General features: G+C 35.1%; 1 protein-coding gene across 1 annotated transcript in view; it reads left to right on the top strand.

The window, feature by feature from the left end:
• Positions 1 to 21,334, top strand: part of LOC135841466 (interference hedgehog-like) — an 88,910-nt gene that overhangs the window by 9,352 nt on the left and 58,224 nt on the right. The window contains exon 2 of the mRNA XM_065358434.1: positions 19,842 to 19,889. The gene's annotated coding sequence lies outside the window, so the exon portion shown is untranslated. The remainder of the gene's footprint in view (positions 1 to 19,841; positions 19,890 to 21,334) is intronic.

The raw sequence follows: 21,334 nt of genomic DNA, 5'->3' as shown, positions 1-21,334 counted from the left end.
ACTGCAAAGTTTAAAAATCTTCTGGACGTTCCAGAACATCCCATACCTCCGTCAATCAAACCGTATGATTGATAATACAATGTAATGCAAATTTCATGGTTCTAGTACATATTTTAATTTTATTAAATTTTGAGTTTTCATTTCAAAAAATCTTAGAGCCAAATACCTATACTTACACTTGTATGTTACAAAATTGATCAGAAATCGAAAAATGAAATCCAACACTTGAAACATTAAAGATTTTAATACAGTTTTCAGAGACACAATGACAAAAAATTATCAATAGGCTGAGAGACGTTTCTCAGCTACCACCTAGAAGATAATCCAATCCATGTAAATTAAATCACCCAGCAGGTCCACAAGGCGCCTGTGTGCTTATGTAAATTTCTTCACGATTACTTTTTAGTCCCCTTTCAATCAAATAGCCTTTTTGAAAACCACAAAGTCTCATGTCTGTAAGAATCTTCACTCTGGCTGCTGATATAGAAGTTAGGTAGGTATCCTTTGTTACGATGCCATTTGATTTATAGTCGTTTGTGTACGTTGTAAGAGATTGAGTCATTTAAGCCACGAAATTGTAGAATGACTTCTGAAAAAATACTTTGATTAGGAATGATGCACGTAGGTGGACTCGAATTGAATCTAGATATATTTACAATGAATTAGTATTCGATTCTATCCGCTGATATGATTTACACGTCGCGGTTCAACTGTTCAAGTCGAACGAGAAAGGCTACCAAAGTGGATTTTGTCTCAGTCGTCTCACGAAGACGAAGACGACGACGGTCAATTGTTGCTTAGGTACAATTCGAGAGAGAAGTTGATAAAACATTTCTCGATTAATTATCGAAGAACGAAGTTTAATGGATCGTTAGAGCGGTTTATGACCGTTAAAGTGGATATTTTTATTTTCAATTAATTTCAAGTACATGGTACACGATTCCATTATATAGTATAGGAACCTATCTACGTTTCCGGGTATTTGATCGCAATTGCAAGTTTTTGGGATGAATTTGCGAGAAAAATGTTGATTACAGGTTGGAGACAGATGGAAATATTTGACCATGTGAACAGATTCCTTCTGCCCTTTATTTTTTCCTCTCTCAAGTACGAGTTGTTTATACTACATAAAACCGTTATGAGATTATTAAAAGTGTATATGTTGAGACTTTTAACAACAGAAATAATGGCAAGTTGAAGAGCATATGTTTATGTATATGGGAACGTGTTCTGCTCCTTTCTCTCTTGCCCATTTTATGCCACCTGCGCCTGCAGAAAAACTGATGCGCGTTTCTTGCGTGTTTGTAATTTGTCTGTCAAGTGAGTGACCCTTTTTCCATACTGTTTTCTTATTCTCTCGAATCTCGTATAATAATTTTTCTATTAAAATTAATAACGTGGCGTGTTTTTCATTATTCGTAGTAAAAATGGGTGTTACAGAGGTGGGAATTAAGAATGGTTAATTAACAGTTTCAACAGTTTAATTAATCTTAAGCAGACGATTCGTACGTTCTCGACTATTTGTTGAAATAACAATTAAAATATAAATTTTTTTTTTCAACAGCCGATCGCGTGATTTGAGCTGTAAATTTTTGCAGGCGTGTTATAAGTGTATGCCAAATCCGACGTGTATTGAATTATCACGTTTGTGGCCCAAGTTGTTTTTTTTTTCGACTACTCGCTAAAGTGTTTTTAGCCGCGCGAAATTTACCGTTTGCGAATCCGGTGCGGTGTTCTAATCTGACATGTAACATGTGTCATTGACGAGAATAAATTATATCGTGTGTTAATTCTATATATTCCGTGCGTTCTCTTGTACATGGTAGTAAAGTTAATTGCGAAGATTTCCTCAAAAGTACAAAGTTAAAATCTGCTTATTATGATAATAAGGTGATAATTTAATAAATAGGTGATAAGGACACGTCCTGAAAATAATTACTAAAGGAATTAAACAATTGAAGGTTTGGAAGTTCAAAAGACTAATGAAAGATCAATTTCATTTTTTTTAAATACCCAAGCAAAACATCTTGTTCACAATTGACCCCCTGTTTACAATTACCCACTTTGACCTTATAGACAATTGGAAACCAACTCACGTATCATCTGTTGTAAAAAAGAACTAAGATGAAAAATAACTACAAAATCGATCTTTCATCTGCATACTTCTCTAAGGTGCGCTAATCATTGAGCGAGAAAAATGATTTCTCATAAATCTGCCAAAATACCACAATGCCATGTGCACTTCCGGCGACAACGACGACTCGCGTACAAAATAACCACGCACCATAGGTGGTTGTACTTTGTCACATGTCGAGTCATCGTTAAGAAATCAATCTGACTGAATGTGAATTTATATACGCATCATTATTAATCACCAGGGCTGCTGTGCTTCGGAGTTCGGTGGCTTCCCCTGTTACTTTGAAAATTCCACTGCATCTTCAGTCAGTACCAGTAAGTAGGTAAATTCAGAAGCTATGAAATAGTAAGCAATGTGTTTTGAAAGCGTGATTAAACGGCGCTTATCGATGCACACGATGCTGTATGTAAAAGTAATCCATTAAAACGGAAACATCAGCTCATTCTTCGCAGAGTTCACAGTTTGGCTGCCAATGCCAATGCCAATACGTGTGTACAAGAAGAGTAAGAACTTACTATAGTGTAGAATTTTTAATCCGTAGTGAGTAGCTCTCGATAAACATTAACCTGTTTCGAGGATTTCGAAGGACTTTTTCTTCACATTATTCTATTCACTGCCAAGAGTTGAGAATTCAAACTATATACATATAAAAGGTGTGTCTAATGTACGCACAGATCTCTATACAGACAGCAAAACGGATTATGTTGTTCGTTTCTTATCTCGCGAAACATGTCAGATTATCATTTCCAAACTTGACAACGTGCGCTGTATTTTTCACGTTGGAAATATTTTTAAAAAAGGGTTTCTAAATACTCGCGCCAACTACTGTATTTAGAGCGGCGCGTTTCATGCCAGTCTTTGGCCTTTTTCAAACGTGTCAAAATTATTATAAAACTTTTCGATAATGGGCTAAAATTAATGGAATCATAACATTCTTCTTGACCTTAGATATCTTGGGATTTTTCGGTCTCCTCCTTTAGTGGGTAATCTGTATGTCGTTTGTTGAAAATGGAACGTATAAATGAGTGAGAATAGGATAATATTTCAAGTAAAAAGAAAATATCATCGAATGCATTTTGCTTTTTGAGATGAAATTGCTGCAGAAGTATGCAAAATGAAACAAATGACCGCAAAACACTGAAAAGGTACTTATGTAAAAGATTACCAAACTGCGATGTTGAAATATTGCAAGAGCAAATATCTACAATGGTTTGCAATATTGCTAAAGGTAATGGCTGAAAGAAATGCGCTCGACTGTTCAGAACTGTCATGGTCAGAGAAGAGATAGGTACGTAGATTTCGCCGGCCCTATACAAGTTTCAAAAAGGGAGGGGACAGCTCTATAAAGAGATAGAACACTCCCTTCTCCCCCGTGTTTTTTGAAGAAAAAACCTTTGGTGTGGCTTCACGACCTTGAGAGGCTAGGCAAGTAGGTCAGTGACCTTGAGAGTACAGATAAACGGATCAATGACCCTAAGAGGCTATATACGCAGAAATTAACCTTGGGAAGTAAGCTAGATGCGCAGAAAACCATGAGAGGGTAGACAGGTGGGGCAGTGACCTTGAGATGACTGCCAGGCAGACAGACGACCTTGATAAGTCACACAAGACAGGTCAATGACCTTCAAAGGTCAGACAGAAGGACGGGCGACCTTGGGAGTTCAGACACACAGGACAATGATATTAGGAAGCCAGACAGTCTGGCTGAATGGTAGACAAAAGGACAAACAGGTCAATGACCTTGAGAGTTGAGAGGCTATATAGGTAGGTTAGTGACCTTGAGAGGTCAGACAGAGTGGTCAATGACCTTGAGATGTTAGATTAGACGGGTCAATAACCTTGAGATGCTAGACCGATAGGTTAGTGACCTTGAGAGTCCAGACATGCAGGTCAATGACCTTAAAAAGCTAGACAGGTAGACAGACGACCTTGTGAAGCCAGATAGACAGGCAATCAGGCAGACGGACAAACCTTTGACTTTGGGGAACCAGGCAGACAGGCCAATGACCTTAAGAGGCCAGACAGGTAGAGGGACGATTTTATGAGGCTATAGAGGGGTAGGTTAGTGACCTTGAGAGTTGAGAGGATATATTAATGGACCGATGCCCTTGAAAGGTCAATAGGTTGTTCTGGAGTGAGGACAGAAAAGGAAGTGTTCTAACGTCTGGACTGAGTATACTCTAAACAGCTTTACCAATGCTAGATTTTCCAACATAATTTTTACAGATTTTTGGTGCATTGGTAGGGCTACTATTTCACCAGGCATACTCGAAGATTTTTTAAAAATGGGGTGAGAGGGAGAGGAAATAGCTCCAACGTCGGGACTGAGTGCTCTAAACAGCACTAGCAATGCTCTGTCATGTAACATAATTTTTGTAGACTTTGGCTGCATTACTAAGGTTATCGTTTCGCCAGCCCTACCAAAAGTTTTTTGTGGTGGTGGGGGGAGGGGGTGTTGCTCTAACACTCGGACGGCGTGCTCCAACTTGCTCCAACGATGCTCTGTCTCCTTTTAAGGGGTCTATCTCCCTTTCTAAAACTGGTTCTGCTGGCTAAACCTATTTCATGATGAGCTAAGAGGGGTCCAACCAAACTTACGAGAAAAGTATGCCAATCAGCGAAAATTTTTTGAACCGGACAAAACTAAATTGAAACAGCATGTAAAAGTATGTCACCATTTTGAGCTCTACTGGAGCCTCCAAAATTTTCGCCCCAAAATTGGGGGGGTTTCAAGAAGTTGGTTGGTTTTATACTGTTTTTAGAGATCCGCATGCAAAATTTCAGAATTATATCACTGGCAGTATCGCTTTTTTTTGGTGGTGCCGGCCGTGACAAAAAACGCATTTTTGAGTGTTTTTTGAGTTTTTGAAGATGACTCACCTGGAGAAAAAATTTGAAAAAAATACCAATTATAATACTCATGCAGGTATTTTTTTGAAAGAAAAAAAATTTCATGTGCAAAAATTAGGTTCGGAGATATGGCGGTCTCAAATTTTCTTTTGTCAATATCTCCCCCCCCCCCCGGGGGGGCCGAAAAATTTTGAAAAAATTCACGTTGATAGACTCATGTTTCCTCCATATATTTTGGGTGAATTCAGAATTTTTTATTCAAAACTCGTTGAAGTATGATTTTCCCCCCGAAAAACGCGTTTTTTGATCATAGTGAACAAGGTGATGGGGTGGGGAATATTTTTTTGGCTCCAACATGTTTTTTAAAGGCACCCAACATTGTTTCATCAAAATTTCAAAAATCCGAGGACTGGCATTTCACCTATCTTATCCGGGAATACCCTTTGTTTGTATAATAGGTACTCTTGATTTTAACATGCTAAGACGATTGGAAGTGGTTTCAAGCCGTTCTGGAACCTCCAGCCATATTTTAAAAATTCCAAATTTTCAAAAAGTGCCATTAAAAACTGCTCAAATTGACTTTATAGTTAATAACGACGCCATTGGAACAAAATTTGATAAATTTTTAATATTCAAGTACCAATCTGTCTCACTCAAAAACTTAATGCAAACTTTTTAAAATATTTTATAAAAACCCCAACATTTGAAGTAACCTACTTACATATTTGTAGTTTTTAAGAACTTGAAAAAAATGACGAAGAATTCCTGACATTACTCGTGCCAGACTGTAGATTTTTGAAAAAAAAAATCAATTATTTCTGGATGAATTTCGAATATTTAGAGTGAGTATACCATTCTGATCTTACAATATTTGATTTGACTTTTTTAAGAACTGTGATGTGGGATATGTAAATTTTTCATTCCTCGTCCTCGCGCAGATTGATCGACTGTGATACAGCAAAAGGCCTGCTGTTCTTCTTACAGAAACTCCCTACAACCGAAATATTTCATTCCCATGTGAAAATCACCATAATATGGGTTTTTAATTCTCTCCACTCGTAGGTAAATCTGACTCAATTTAAGAACGCTTATCGGATTATTTTGCCATAAAATACGGTTTCTGGTGTACTATTCAAAAGATTGTTAAGCAGGTAATTTTAGTCCCGTTTCGTTTGACCGTACAAATTCCCAAATTACTTACCTATATCTCTTTGATACATTGAGTTTTAATTTCGTAAAAATTTCACACTCGATGACTTATATTATATTATGGTTGGCACAAGTATTTAAAAATCATCAGAAAGTGATTCATTATGGCCGATTCCTGGTACTGTTGCGTGTACTTTTACTCATACTTACTCCCGACTGTGTGTATCTAAGTATGCGTTTTTGGTGAGTTAAACGCCTCCGACTTATTTGCCTCGCCTCTTGTATACAGTCTCGCGCATGTAATCGCTCTAAAAACCACATTTCACCTCGATATATACGGACATTTAATATACTATTTCACGTTGCATAGCTTCGCTAAGTGAGTGCATTTCGCGGCACTGTGCCAGCAATCTCGTAAAAGCAGTCTCGTATATGCACATACACCGAGAGAGCCTCTTAACGCAGTACGAGATATTTGTGTGAAGTACCTAGGCGACATAATCTTCAGGTAATCTGATTTAAGAAAAAGAATTAAAATTTATACGCGCTTAATAAATAACGCTCTGAGAAGCAAAATGGCCAACCGATTGCTTACCTATACACAGTATTATGTAGGTACATGCAAACGTTGTATAGGGAAAAAATTCACGGAATTTTTAGCGATTTTGATCTTAACACGGAGTATACATCATGGCGTAAATAATTTTCGGTTAATTATAAAGCTAACACAAAAATTATATAATTTTTTCCCCGAAACTGAAAAAAATGCGAAAAATTTTAAAACATTGATAATGTTGGTTAGATTGCAGCAAATTATGCGATTAAATCAGTAAATGTTCGACCAGTTTTTAAATTTATTCGCTCTCTACAGATCTGGCCTTTTAATCGCGTCTTGGTCGTCGTTGCTCTTTCTTTACTATACAGTATACATACGAGAGCACTTCAATTTTTCATACTTCATTTGATTACCTGTAAAGTAGCCGGGTTTACGTCGATTTTATAATACAGATAGCTCGGTTGGAATTTGCAGCGCTAATTTTATACGCTATTTAGAATCCTTTCAAAGGTTTGCAACCAGGTACTATTAGTGTATTACCCATGACCTAGGTATCTTGCATCTGTGTATCCTATTGTGCCGCGACTATGTCAATACAAAATCACCATTTTGTTTGGCAGCTCGACACGTCGTCGTGGTCGTTTGCAAAAGAAGGGTTGCAGGAAGTGGTATTAAATATGTATTATACCTGTATTTGTATTTTTTTCTTTTCAATTTTGCTGTGCGGTGTATGAAATTTGTGGTATACGAAAAAGCTGTGTAACATTAGATGGTAGATGAATATGGTACCTAATAAGAGACACAGGGGGTGGAGAAGGTTAAATACGAGCAGATCTCATCTCGGGGGAATCACTGTAGGAACTTTTTAAAGGAGAAATAAGTTCAATGACAAGGTCCTCTGTGTATGAAATATCCTTATTCCGAAGAGTCTGCCAAAAAGAGTGATGTCTTTATTGTGGTTTCTAAAGCATTAATCATTTTTGCAAATGACATAATTTTACCACCAGTTTGTTCTTGAAAGCTATATTTTTTGTGATGAAAAATGAGGGGAAATGTAGGTAAAGTCTTCTAAGGAAAATTTTAAATCATGGATATGTTTTTTAGTTCATGACAAGGATTAGGTACCTAGTAACTACCTATAAGTTACAAGAATTCATCTGGATTTTTTCCTACTTTTTTAAAAGTCAGGCAAAAGACTAGAAACTCTGACATTATATTGAAATGTGAGAAATTGCTCTTATTTTTTATCAAAAGTGTGATAGGCATAATTTTAAATTTTTTGAGTCTTTAAAAGGTGGATAAAATTTGAAGTCTCAAATATCTTTTTCTCAAGGTCATTGACCCGCTTGTCTGCCGCCTCAAAGTCATCTGTATTCCTGTCTGGTCTGTCGAGTTTGTCTGAGTGCCTGGCTGACCTCGTAAGGTTATCGACCCCTGTGACTAACCTCTTTAGGTAACTACCTTACCTGACTAGCATCTCATTCCTGCCTATCTTCTAAAGGTCATTGACCCGTATGTCTAGACTTTCAAGACCACTGACCTGCCTGTATAGTTTTCCGACGTCGTCTACCGGCCTGTGTCTTTTTTCAAGGTCATTGACCCCGTCAGTTTGGCTTTCCAAGGTTGTCTGGTTGGTATCTTGAGGTCGTTGATCTGTCTGTGTAGCTTCCCAAAGTCGTCCGTCTGGCGTCTTAAGGTCATTGACCTTTCTGCCTGACCTCTTAACGTTATTGGCCCGTCTGTAGGTATTTGTATATAATGCATGAGAATTTCTTCCGTTTTCAAAAATCTTACATAATGTCAAGAATTCATTGAGATTTTTCAAATGTGACTTTTAGGGGTCATTCCACGTCAATTAGACCAAGAAATGGGGGGGTTCGGTGATTTTTTTGAAATTTTTCCTGTGGAAAGACCTTCTGAAGGGATGACCAATGGCGCAAATCACAGCCCTCTAGCCCATTTTTAAAGGCGACTAGGGGGTGTCAAAGTTTTCAGCGAACCATCATCCATTTCAGCAGTGGATTACTCGATCACCGCGATACCTACCAAAATGGAACATTTTCCCATAGTTAGGGGTTTTGAAAGGCGTTTTGGTGATATCATAAAAATCAGTGTTGCCACTTTTTTTCGTATAAAAAATTAGCTCAAAAAGTTTCAAAACGTAGTTTTCATATCGTTCTGACTCTCAAAAATTCTGAAAAAAATATATTATGGACAACTTTTCATGCTGAACTACATATTGAAAAATTAGGATGGTACCATGTTGCAAAGTTGATTTTAAAAAATTTCAAGTTTGCGAAAAAATTTGATTTTTTGATTTAAAACATGAAAAAAAGTTTTGATAGGTGAAGTTGACCCATTTGACCCCTATTTTTACGTATCTTTTGAAAAAGTTGAAAAAACCCTTTCACTCTACAAATGAACTCCTCACAAAAAAATCAAAATTGAAAAAAAATCAATTTTCAAATTCAAACATCAAAAAAAGTTTAAATTTATTCAGTTGTCTTATTTTGACCTCTTTCTGACGTATTTCATGAAAAAGTTGATAAAAATTACACTCACAACAAATAGGTACATAAATAAAATTCGTTCATTTTTTGAATCTTTTGATTATTTTGTGGAATGACCCTTAGGTACTAATAACAGAAAATCATTGAATTTTTTTTCTAAATTTTCAAAAAATTTGATTGATTTTCTTCCAATTTTTCAAAAGCCTCTGACATAATTTCAGAAAGTCAACTAAATTTTTTTTCCAAGTTTTCAAAAGTCTGTTAAAATTGAGATAACTTACATATAAAGTAAATTTTTTGAAAAGGCTTCTTTTATTTTGTGTGAATGGTTAAAATTTCGACCCGACCAACGCTCTTCCCATCTTTCCGAATTTGAAAAAATTCCATGCTAAAAGCCTTGTACTTTTTTGCAAATGCTGCAAAAAAAGTTCTGCTGTTTTCTATTTTTTAAATCAAATTTGAAAGTTTCTGTTCATTTATTTGTACTTTATTCAGAATTTTGATTTTTTTCGCGGGTATTTTCCAAGTCTCTTTGAAAGTAACAAAATGTTAACTTGAATAAACTTCAACTCCCCTCCCTCTCACAATCCTTCCATAAAAATGGAGCATTTGAAAAGAAGCGAAAATAGATCTGCTAGCTGTTTTACGTTTTTATAAAATCAAACTTTGGAATTTTACATTCCTTCTCTTTCATAATTTCTAATTCTCTTTTGGAAAATGGAAAAATGGTGACCTGAGAAATTTTCAACAGTAATAAATTTCGATCTAACCGACCCTCACTTCCTCCCAAACTAAAATATTTGGAAAAATGCCATGCCAAAAGTACTGCTTTTCTATAAAAATTGCCAAAAAGTCCTGCTTTATGGTTTTTTTTTTTTTTTTTTTTTTTAATACAATATACAATCAACCTACTTTTGATATTTCCCATAAAATTCTTGGTGTACCTATAAAAAACTAGAGAGGGTTAAAAGTAACTGAACGGTTACTCCTACCTCACAACTTACAAGAGGGAGGGAGGGGGTATTCAGACATCCCTTTTTTGAAATTGAAATACTCCCGTCGCTTAGTCGGTGAAGTTAATTTCTGGCCTTTTTAGATCAATTTTTTTCTGTCTTCGGTTTTGGCAACTGTGTAGACTCAAGTCAACAGAAAACACCCGAAGAATGAGGCGCTCGAGCTTTTTTTTCATAAAAGAAGATCAATTATTTGAAAAACCAAGTCTGAAAAGAAACTGACTCTTTATCATCTGCTGAATCTGGCTCTGAATTGAACCTGCTAATATTGTTCTAAAATGCGTAATTCCCATTCCATTAGTTCAAATTTATGCAGATACGAGTACTTCATCTTTGTGATGGAAACACGGTTTCAGATTAAGATTGAACTTTGCTCTTGTAATTTCGTTGTAAAATATTGAATATTTTCTTGGAACAGTATCTCATGACTGCAGGAAACTCGGTTGCAAATTTACTCATCGGCAATGTATTTTCTTGGAACAGTTTACAATTTTGTAACTTTAAGATATAACGTTTACGTACATATTTTACGACATTAAAAAGGGCACATGTTCCTCTGGTCTGGTATACGAGAATAATGGTAATATTTCGACCATATGACGATGCCGAGTTAATCTTCATCCTGAGACGAAGAATATAAGGTATTGAAAAACGAAATGGCCATAAACAACAACTCGTCGAGTTTATATCTGGCATATATTATAAGTACGAAGAAACACTCCGCGGATGTGGATTACAATAGATATTAAATTTCTGGCAACGATCGAGCTGCGAAAGATTAAACAGATATAATGTAATAAAATGTGTTAAAACACGGCACAATTAGCTCGGTTAAAACGTTTATGTGTAATTTTTTTCGTATTTATGTGAGGAATATTGGGCCAAGATACTCGCGCTTACGAGGATATAAGCGAGAGAATTATGACGCTGTGTATTGTAACGGCAACGGCTGGGCAGATGACTCAAAGAGAAAGAGAGATTATATACGAGTTATGAATTAAATGTCTTGATGAATTGTTTGTACGAGCGACGGCCCGGCCAGGGCCAGCACAGCACCAGCGGAAGTAAAAATCGAAGCCAACATTGTAGGCGTTTGTATGGAGTGTACATAACCATATGTTACGAAGAAAGATGAAGTGAGTAAGCGAGAAAGAGAGACAGACTTGAGAGAAGATATCTGTAAGAGAGACGCTGCTTTTGACCGCAGCGCCAGCCAGCGCCCGAGCCCGATTAAATATTCCAAGTATTATTATATGTGTGTATATACGGCATCGTGTGTACTCCTCTTGTTGGAGCGCATCCGTCATCGCGGCCGTAGCTCAGCTCTTGTTGCTCTATAGCTCTGTAGAGCTCTGCGTATAGTCTCTCTCTCCCAAAGTGAGCATATGGTATGAGGTGAAATGGCCCCGAAAAAACCTTCGCACTGTCAGCATATCGTGCTCTCGGGCCCCGCGGTCGGACGTATGACATAAATAAAGAAGTTTTTAGAATACGATCGGGCAGAAGAGGAGGTAAAAAAATCGGTATTCAAGCTTTCCGAGTTAAAAAATAAATAACGTTATGGAATAATAGAAAAGCATTAAGATATATTAACCTGCTCTACAGTCTAGACTTCTCGCGTACCCCTTTTCCTCGGCTGACCATTGAATAGAGCCATTTATTCAGCATTCCACCAGCAAATGAACAGATGATAGGATGCGGTCACCTTTGTGCTTTGTTCTGCGAGTACAGACTCGAGTCATTTCTACCTGTTTTTCTTGGTGTACATAGCACGAATACGAAAACACACATATAGATAAACGTGTACCACAGAGAGCGAACCTACATTGCGCTCTCTGTAACGTTTGATGTTCGCAAGCAGCGCCCGTGAGAGTCAACATGTTGTTCACCCGTATGATCATAATTTATATCACTGTGCTAACCATTTAAATCAACATTTATCAGCATAGACCTCCTTTTCTGTTTACTTCTTTAAGTATTACCAATAAAGAACTAAAAAAAAAAAAAACCTCTACACCAGATACCTATATGTAGTAAAGGTAATACCTACGAGACTCGAACAACGAATCACCATTGGCCATAGATTTTAACACCACCGTATCCGCGCCCAAGCCCAACTCGCCGGTTGTTATACCAATGATTAATTTTTTATGGTATGCGGGTAATCGTGTGTTTGAAAAAAAAAACGTGTTGCCAAAATTTCGCCACGTGATGCACGTTCCTTTCGCCGAAACCGAAATTCGTCGCCTAATTGCGCATACCTAACGGAAAACCCAAACGAAAGTGATGTCATTTGTATGGAGTTGACGAAGGAAAGAAAAAGTGTTAACGTTCTCACTTCTCGAGCGCATTTAGTTACGAGTGTGAATTGCATAACTGACCCAGAACTTGGCTCGTAAGATGTGCTGGCCAATTTCAAAACCATCACGAACTGAATCATACTACAGAGTAAGATGACTGGATTTTACTAGCGGAGGTAAATTCGAAATTGGCGCCAGTTCTGGTGTCGATTTTGAGCTCTATGCGACGACGCGACGATGCCAAAATACGTACCTATATCGTACGTGTGAGATTTGAGGTCGAGAAATGTCCCAAATTTGAGAAATTACGAAACTAGTGTCTTTAGTATTTTTGTATTTTGAATTTGGGATATTTTTTGATTTCTCTTAAGCGACGTTTAAAATTTCAATTTACATAAATCAGATTAATCCTGAAATCATAACATGAGCAGGCCTAGAACAATACCACGATGACTAATTATTGTATGGCTTTGGTTGGGAAAAGGCCGAGGGGGAGGGGTGGTTCAGCAAGTCCTTTCCTTTTTGAGAAAGTTCTGCTACATTTCTAATTGAAGATAATTGCTTTCTTTCATCAAAAAAAAATATTTCTAGTTCATCTTGTCGAACAAATTGGGTTTTAGTTCAATTTTGTTTTTAATGTAACTTTTAGGGGAATAATTTAATGCACATACAAGAAAATGAGAAAATTTGCATTCTTATAAAAAATTGTTGGATTTCATTGATCTAACTGTAAGAAGAAGCCTTTAAAAACCTTGGAGAGGACTCGAAATCCTCAATTCTCAAACTTTTTAAATCGCTCCCAAACAAAGGAAGCATCTGAATAAATTATCAGAAATCTTTTTGGATCAAACAAAAAAAATATTGAAAGATTATCCGAAAATACACCTTACACCACCATCCACCAATAAATCAAATTTCAAGGGCTGAATTTCATTTTTGGATTTTTTTAAAGCGAATTTTCAAAAATTCAAAAGTTTAATTTCTACAAAAAATCAAAATCTGGCAAAATTGAGATACTTTTTTAAAATAATACTTGGAGCAACAAAAATTTATGTACATGATCCACTCCTGTCACCTCAATATGCCACAAAGCTTATATGAGGGAAATTGAAATTATGTTCTTGAAAAACTGAAATTTGATGAATCTTCAATTCTCATACTTTTTAAACCCCTCCCAAACAAAGGAAGTAGGTGAGTATAAGTATCTCAATTATCAGAATTTTTTGGATCAAACAAATCAAACAAAAAAGAAATGAAAAAGCATCAGAAAATACACCATCAAATCAAATTCTGTTCAATCACATTTTTTAAAAACCGGTTCTTGGTTCACATTTTATAGTAACCAGTTTATGACAATCACCTAAAATTGAAGATAGAGAAAAAAACTTGGAACAAAAGTTGTAGAGCGTGAAAAATTGAACCAATTTTGCTGATCGGATTTTGAAAATGGCTAATTAATTTGTAACCAGGTAATTTTCGATGGCTTGCTGCGAATTAATGAACTGGTTTCAAAATCTGATTAGCGAAAATAGTTCAATTTTTCACACTCTGCAACTTTCGTTTCGAGTTTTTTTCTCGATCTACAATTTTTAAGTAATTTTTGATGACTGGTTGCAAATTAATGAACCGGTTTCAAAATCTGATCTACAAAAATGGTTCAATTTTTCACGCTCTACAACTCTTGTTTCAAGTTTATTCTCGATCTCCAATTTTTAGGTGATTGTCAAAAACTGATTGCTAAATGCGAACCAATGAACCAGTTTCAAAATGTGATTAGACAGAATATTGTAATTTTTCACACTCAACAACTTTTGTTTCAAGTTTTTTTCTCGATCTTCAATTTTTAGGTTATTTTTGATAACCGGTTGCAAATTAATGAACCGGTTTTAAAATCGGATCTGCGAAAATGGTTCAATTTTTGGCGCCTTACAACTTTTGTTTCGAGTTTTTTTCTCAATCTCTAATTTTCAAGTGATTGTCAAAAACTGGTTGCTAAATGCGAACCAATGAACCGGTTTCAAAATTTGATTAGACAGTATTGTGTAATTTTTCACGCTCTACAACTTTTGTTTCCAAGCTTTTTTCTTTATCTACACAATTATTTTTGGGTATTTTTTGTCAACTGGTTGCAAATTAACTAACCGGTTTCAAAAAATTCATATCACGTTTTTGTCGCCTTGGTGTGTAGAATGCATTGCGCCAATAAAAACCAGTTTGAATTTTTTCACCAAACCGGAAACCGGTTTTTAAATTTGTGAACACCCTGTGCATGGGCCTGAAATTTTCAAGGTCGTAATGAGAACTCAAGCTGTTGTAGAGAATTGAATTTCTAAATCCTACGCTTTTTTTTTTAAGATGGCACTATTTTTGAAATTTAGGTGAAAAAAACTGCAAATTTTGTTTTTGCGAGTTGACTTCACTGATCTACTTATTTCTCCTAAAAAATTCAAGTTCTAATTTCACAACATTCGTAACATTTTCAAGATTTTATATCATTTTAAAACAATTTTTAGGTACAGATTTCCTCATTCTTAAACATGCCCTATGCGGGAAAAATTTTCCATGTTTCATAAAATTCTATACTGGGACTAAAAGTTGAGCAATCGGGCTGTAAAAGAAAAAGTGGCTAAGAAATGGACAAAATTAAGCTGAATAATTGAAAAATTTCGATATACTTCATTGAAAATAAGCATGTAATTGAAAAAAACTCCCTTTTAAAACGAATTTTTCCTACAAACAGATGAGATTATTTCATATTCAAGAGCAAAGTAATTAACGCGTAAACGATAGAAAATTTTATAATGAAGGATCAAGTAAACAAATTGCAATTTTTTCAAAAAAAAAAAAAATTTAGATGGAAACAAATAATGCTATAAAAAAATTAGTTTAAAATTTGTTTGCGAGTTTGGGAAATTTTTCTCTCAATACGACAGGACTAAGAACGAAATTTTATCGATGTTTTCGACCACCCAATAAACCGTAGGAAAATTTAATACGAAATTTATTTTACAGAATAAAATCGAATAACCTTTCAACTCGCACGTCCAGCTCGAGAATTTTTATCGCCAAATTTTTTTATTATTCATACCAAGAAGCGAATAGTAACTCCCGCGTAGAGAAAATATCTCGCACACAATAAAGTAGAAATATCCAGTATGGAAAAAAATACACCCGAAAATTAAAACACATTTAAATTTAATAGACTCGATAAATAACGAAACGTTGCACTTGACACGTTCGTCATCCTACACCAGATTAAAAAGCTATTTGTTGACGACTTAATGTATTCTATACAACGATCACCTCACTCGGCCAGATTCAGGCAAAACCCTGGATGGCTACACGATGGAGGATGGAGGCTTCTGGTCATATCCGCGGTCAAATTATAATGTAAAAGTAGGCGCCGTCCGATGGATTTCGCGCGGCATAAAATTTATCGCAAAATGATATTTTAAATTCGGCCACATAACGATCCTATTGTGTATTAGAAGAAGTCGAAGACTCGAGATCAACGACACTGGAAAAATCTCGTCCATTCAACATGCGCCATGCGACTCCCATACAACACCCGTTTAAGAAAGTCATCATCGAGAAAAAAAAATTCCTGCGACTTTATACGCTGGAGGTAAATTGGTCGGTTGTTAATGAGAAAAACATTAATTGATTTGGTAGGTCCTATAGGTACTCATGCTCGTACTCGTGGTATGGTATTTAGGAAACGTACGTTCTGTTCTGTTCGAAGAATTGCGCTGCTATGTTAAACGGAAGGCAATACAGCATGTGGATCCGCAGCCCACTGCTTGATTACCTAGTCACGCAGCATCCTAAAATTATTTACTATATACGCCCGTTTGAAGACCCGAATAAACGGTTTATAACAATTTAATACCTTATACGAAACCAATCGACTCTGCGGTGCGTTTTTTTTTCTTCATCGTGTACTTTGCGGTTGCCGGAGAATTTCTGATGCTAGACATTTGTATGTGGGTAAATTCCTATTGTACTCCTTTATTATCACTACCTACCTAATTTATAAGCCGAAATTAGACGTCTGGTGGAATATATTTACTTTTGTGAATCACCGCAGATGGAGACGAGTTATCACGAGGTCAGCATAGTCGAGTTACACAGAAACAACATTTTATCACGATATACTGGGAAATTTTTTAGGCAATTTTTACGATTCTGCAACTCGATATTCGATTCGATGCGAAAGTGCAGAGGACTAAAAATTCCATATTGTGTAAATGTTCTAATCGAATCATCATTTTTTTGGTAGATAATGTAAAAATCCTTAAATAATAAATATGCTTGAAACGGTGAATAATAAGCTAATTTAGCCTTATAGGTGCACTGGTACAATACTTGAAGAACTATACTGAAGAAATGCTGATGAAAGGTCATCCATCTTGAAAATTGAATGTTGAATTGAAGAAAGGGAGAAGTTTGAATGAGTTTTTCATCATGAAAATAGAGTACTTGCATGAAAATTGGGTACATAGATCAGGTTTTGAAAAAAAATATCACAATTTAAGAAATAACAAAAATAATTTTAAAATCACAAAAAATAGGTGGATCTATACCTACTCTAAAATAGAACGAATCTTATAATGACAATTTTCTGATTACAGGACTAAAATTTAAGAAGTTACTGCTCCTAATGTATCACTAATTGAGTAAAAACCATCAATAGAAAAAAATGCCAATTTTTAGCAAAACTTAGCCAAAAATTCCAATTTTTAGCAAAATTTTGCAATTTAGCGAAAAATTTTATTTTTGACAACAGAAAGTAACAGTTTGGGCAAAAAATGGCACTTTTTGTAACAAATGTGTATTTTGAGGAGAACATGTAGATAGGTAGGCATGGGTATTTTTAAACAAAAAAGATAATTTTTTGAAAATTAGGTTCCTATTCTGGCCAAAAATTCCAATTTAAAAAAAAATTGCAAGCACTGCCAATTTGACAGCAAATATGCCCATTTTTGGTGAATTTTCTTTTTGCCCAAAAATGGCTAATTTAATTGGCGTTAAATGACTATTTTTGGCAAAAAAATCTAATTTTGTTGAAAACTGTAAATTTTTCCAAAAAAATGGTCTGCTTTTGACAATGACAAAAAAAATAACAGTTTTTGAAAAAATGAGTACCCCTAGCAAAAAGTGTGTATTTTCCACAAAAAATTGAAATTTTTGTCGACATGAAGCATTTTTTTTCAATTGCCAAAAAATGAACAGCACAGAAAGAACAGTCTTTGCAAATGATCAACATTTTTGGTATAAAAATGACAGTTTCAACTCAGAAAGTCAATTTTTGTCATGAACGTAATTTATATGACAAATACAGAACAATAATTTGGCAAAAAGTGAACAGTTTTGGCATAAAAGTGCCAATTTTGGGGAGAAAAACTCAAATTAGCAAAAAACGAGCTTATTATTAGCAACAAATGTGCCGTTTCATAGTGTCTAACGGTCATGAAAGTCATGAAAAAGTCATGAATTTTGTTCGAAACCAACTTGAACATTTTTTAAAAACCCCATAATAAAATGAAAAAAAAATCGATAAATGCAAAAGTTCAAAAAATTAGGAAGTACCTACTTGCCTACAAAATGGAAAAAAATTCCTCGCAGCTTCAAGTTGTTTAATTTTTTTTCTTGGGAGGAGGGGGGAGTATTTTCATGCGGTAAAAATGTGAAAAAAGGTCATGAAAAAGTCATAGAAAAGTCATGATTTTTTTTGTCTGGGACTGGGAGTTTTGTTAGACACCCTGAGTTTTTGAAAAAGTGACTTCTTCTGGACAAAAATGAGTATTTCTGGCAGAAAATTAAAATTTTTCGCGGAACAGTGGTGGACCGGATCGGTTCCGGTTCGGGGCCCCGCCAGGTGGATGCACCAAATGGGGCCCCCAAAACTTTTCCCCTTTCCCCTTAAGAATCATTCTCGTTCTGTTTTTTCCCTGGAAGTTGTGCGATTGATTTTTGCTTTTGTCTTTCTATTCAATATAGCAAAAAGGAGATTTTTCAGGAGGGGGGGGGGGTGGACGAAAAATTTGCCATGAGCAAAAAATACCACCGAATAAAATGACGAGTTTTTAAAGTGAAATAAAAGATGAGATGACAATTTTGTTAATTGATAAAATTCGCATTTGGGCTTATGAAAAATTCTTATTTTCCCTTTTGAATTTATGGAAGTTTCAAAAATGGATTTTTTTTATTTAGAGAAGAGATAAAAATTGACCCAAGGAAAGCGAGGGAAAATCTTTTAAAAATTAGTATTTCTAGAGGTAAAAAAACGAAGTTTTTAAAAAAAATTTCACTTTTTTAGCTCAAAATTTTAGAATTTGAATGATTGTTTTTTTTTAAATTTTAAACTTGAAAATAAAAAGCAAACAGGCTCAGAGCGGAGTGAGAGCAAAAGCTTGTTTTGAGAAGTAGAAAAAAAAGCTTTTTTGAGGTGAAAAGTGTTTTTTTTTTGGGTTAGAACATTTCTTGAAATTTGAATACCTGATAGATTTTTGTAATAGTTCGATCTCAATTTGAAAAAAAAAAACGGCGGAAGCCCAAGTGAAGTGAGGGTATAAAATTTCAAAAATTTGTTTTTTGAGAGGTAAAAAAACATGTTTTTTGTGGTGACTGATGAGTTAATTTTTTTGACGACGCAATTTTAGAATTATTATTTTGAATGTACCTTACTAAAATTGAAAATTTAGATTTTTAAGTAAAAGAAGAGAAAACTGGGCCGAACGAAGCGAGGGCAGAAGCTAGCAAAAATTTTTGTTATAGAGAAAGTGAAAATATCACCTTTTTTTGGTTTAAACATGACCCATGGGGGCCCCTTAGTGTCTCGGGGCCCCTGGCGATCGCCAAGTAACATCATAAGTCAGTCCTCCACTGGAACATGAAGCATTTTTGTCGAATAATTAACAATTCTGGCAAAAAAATTATTTATACAAAAATTAATACATATTTTCGGTAAAAAGTAACAAGTTTCATGAATGAATGAACATTTTTGGTAGAAATTATATCTTCTAGCACAATGTGGCAATTTTTGCCAAAAAATATACAGTTCGGCAAAAATGAGTGTCATTAAACTATGAAGAATTGTTTTTAAAATACTTGTTGCTGATGTTCACGTAATTTGTACCTAATTCAAAATGGTTCATTGTTTTTTGATTACGGTTTATAACCGTACCTATTTTAAATTTAAAATAAGTAACTCATAATTTGTTTTTTTACTGAAATCAGTCATTTTTTCTTTCACCTACCTATATTTAAGTATCCCACTTTTATTGATTATTTTTCACTATATGTTTTGTTTTCTGTTTGTTTCAGTTGATTTATCGCATTGCAGCATCATTTTATCCTCTTACAAGTTCATAGGTAAGTGATTTTTTGAAATTCTGTTTTAAAATTAAATGCTACTTGTTTGAAACTTTATATTATGTATTCATAATTGAGGACAATTCGGTCCCGGGTCTGTGTCAGCGCCCAGGAAACCTTGATAATGCCGGGCCAACATCATGCTTTCCTATGTTGAAAAATTTATAGTTTTCCTAATTAGGGCCAAAAATTTTGAAATCACAGGACAACTTCTTGCAGGGTTTCTACTGAGTTTCTGCCAAATTCGCAAATTCCTCGCCATTTTTCATGAGTCTGTTGCCTTCCTGGAAAAATGATTTTACCTTCGAGTTTTTGTTGAATTTCATGTTTTCTATTACATTTTCATTTTGAAAATTCATTTTCAATAATTTGGTGAGAATTTGTGACACCCTTTGAATTTTTCCGCACTGAAAAGTGAAAATTATTCCTTAAAAATCTAATAGGTATACATACGACAGACAACTTATTTCAAGCTGAAATATTATTCTTTAAAAAAATGAAAAAAACTCATTTGTGTGACAATTTTCACTAATTAAAATAATTTTCCTCGAAACTACGCTGACCGCGTCGACCGCGATGTGGGAGCTGAGATAAGTAAGAATGAAAAATACTCGGTAATATATTATTTTGCTCGATGATTAGACATTTTTGAAGGGAACGGAAGCTGTGTTTAGAGCTGCGGTTTACGAGAAGATGAGACTCGCGTGTCTCGTGTGTAAAATTTTTGAGAGCAAATCTAATCTCTGTAATAAATCTAGAAATCTAAAAATACCTGTCTCCTATGATGAGATGACCTGTGGGAAAATGGTTAAAATAAAAGCCACGTTCGTTTTCAATTTCATTAGTCTATAGTTTAAGCAAAAAGAAAAAAAAGAGGAGAAGAAGAAGAATGACGAAACTAAATTCGTGATCAGTTGGGTAACTCTATGTGAAATTCCATAAGACTATGGCGAATTGCGGTGTGGTTTACAGTATGTGAGACTGCTTTAGTTAGGTTAATGAATAGGAAATTAAATGCTCTCAGGTATCACCTGCTATGTAACGGCCATTCGACGAGGTTTAAAATTGCGGTATTGAGTCGTTTATTTAACATATTATAGGTAGGTATGGTGTAGAAGGTCATGAAAAAAAAAGCCATGCTATAGGTATAAGGTAACCAGCGTAATGAACAATATTTGTGTAAAGGTAAGGTATATGTATAGCCTCTGTGTAGAAGAAAAGAAGGGGGAAAATGAGTTGAAAAAAAAAATAAGAGGATAGTGAACTGCTTCGATATAAAAGAGTAAGAAAGAAATTAATGCGTCAACGTAAAGGAATGCGACTTCTTCGTGCAACTCGAGAAATAGGAATGACTGTCAGGGGAAGGGAAGTTCTACAATTTAGCCGGTATCTAGTCAACTATATTTAGACTGGTGGTAGTATAGTAGTATACCTATTACATGTTT

The sequence above is a fragment of the Planococcus citri genome, chromosome 3 (genome assembly GCF_950023065.1).
Source record: "Planococcus citri chromosome 3, ihPlaCitr1.1, whole genome shotgun sequence".
Lineage (NCBI taxonomy): Eukaryota > Metazoa > Arthropoda > Insecta > Hemiptera > Pseudococcidae > Planococcus > Planococcus citri.
Note: the sequence above shows the minus strand (reverse complement) of the source record. Positions and strands in the feature narration are given on the sequence as shown.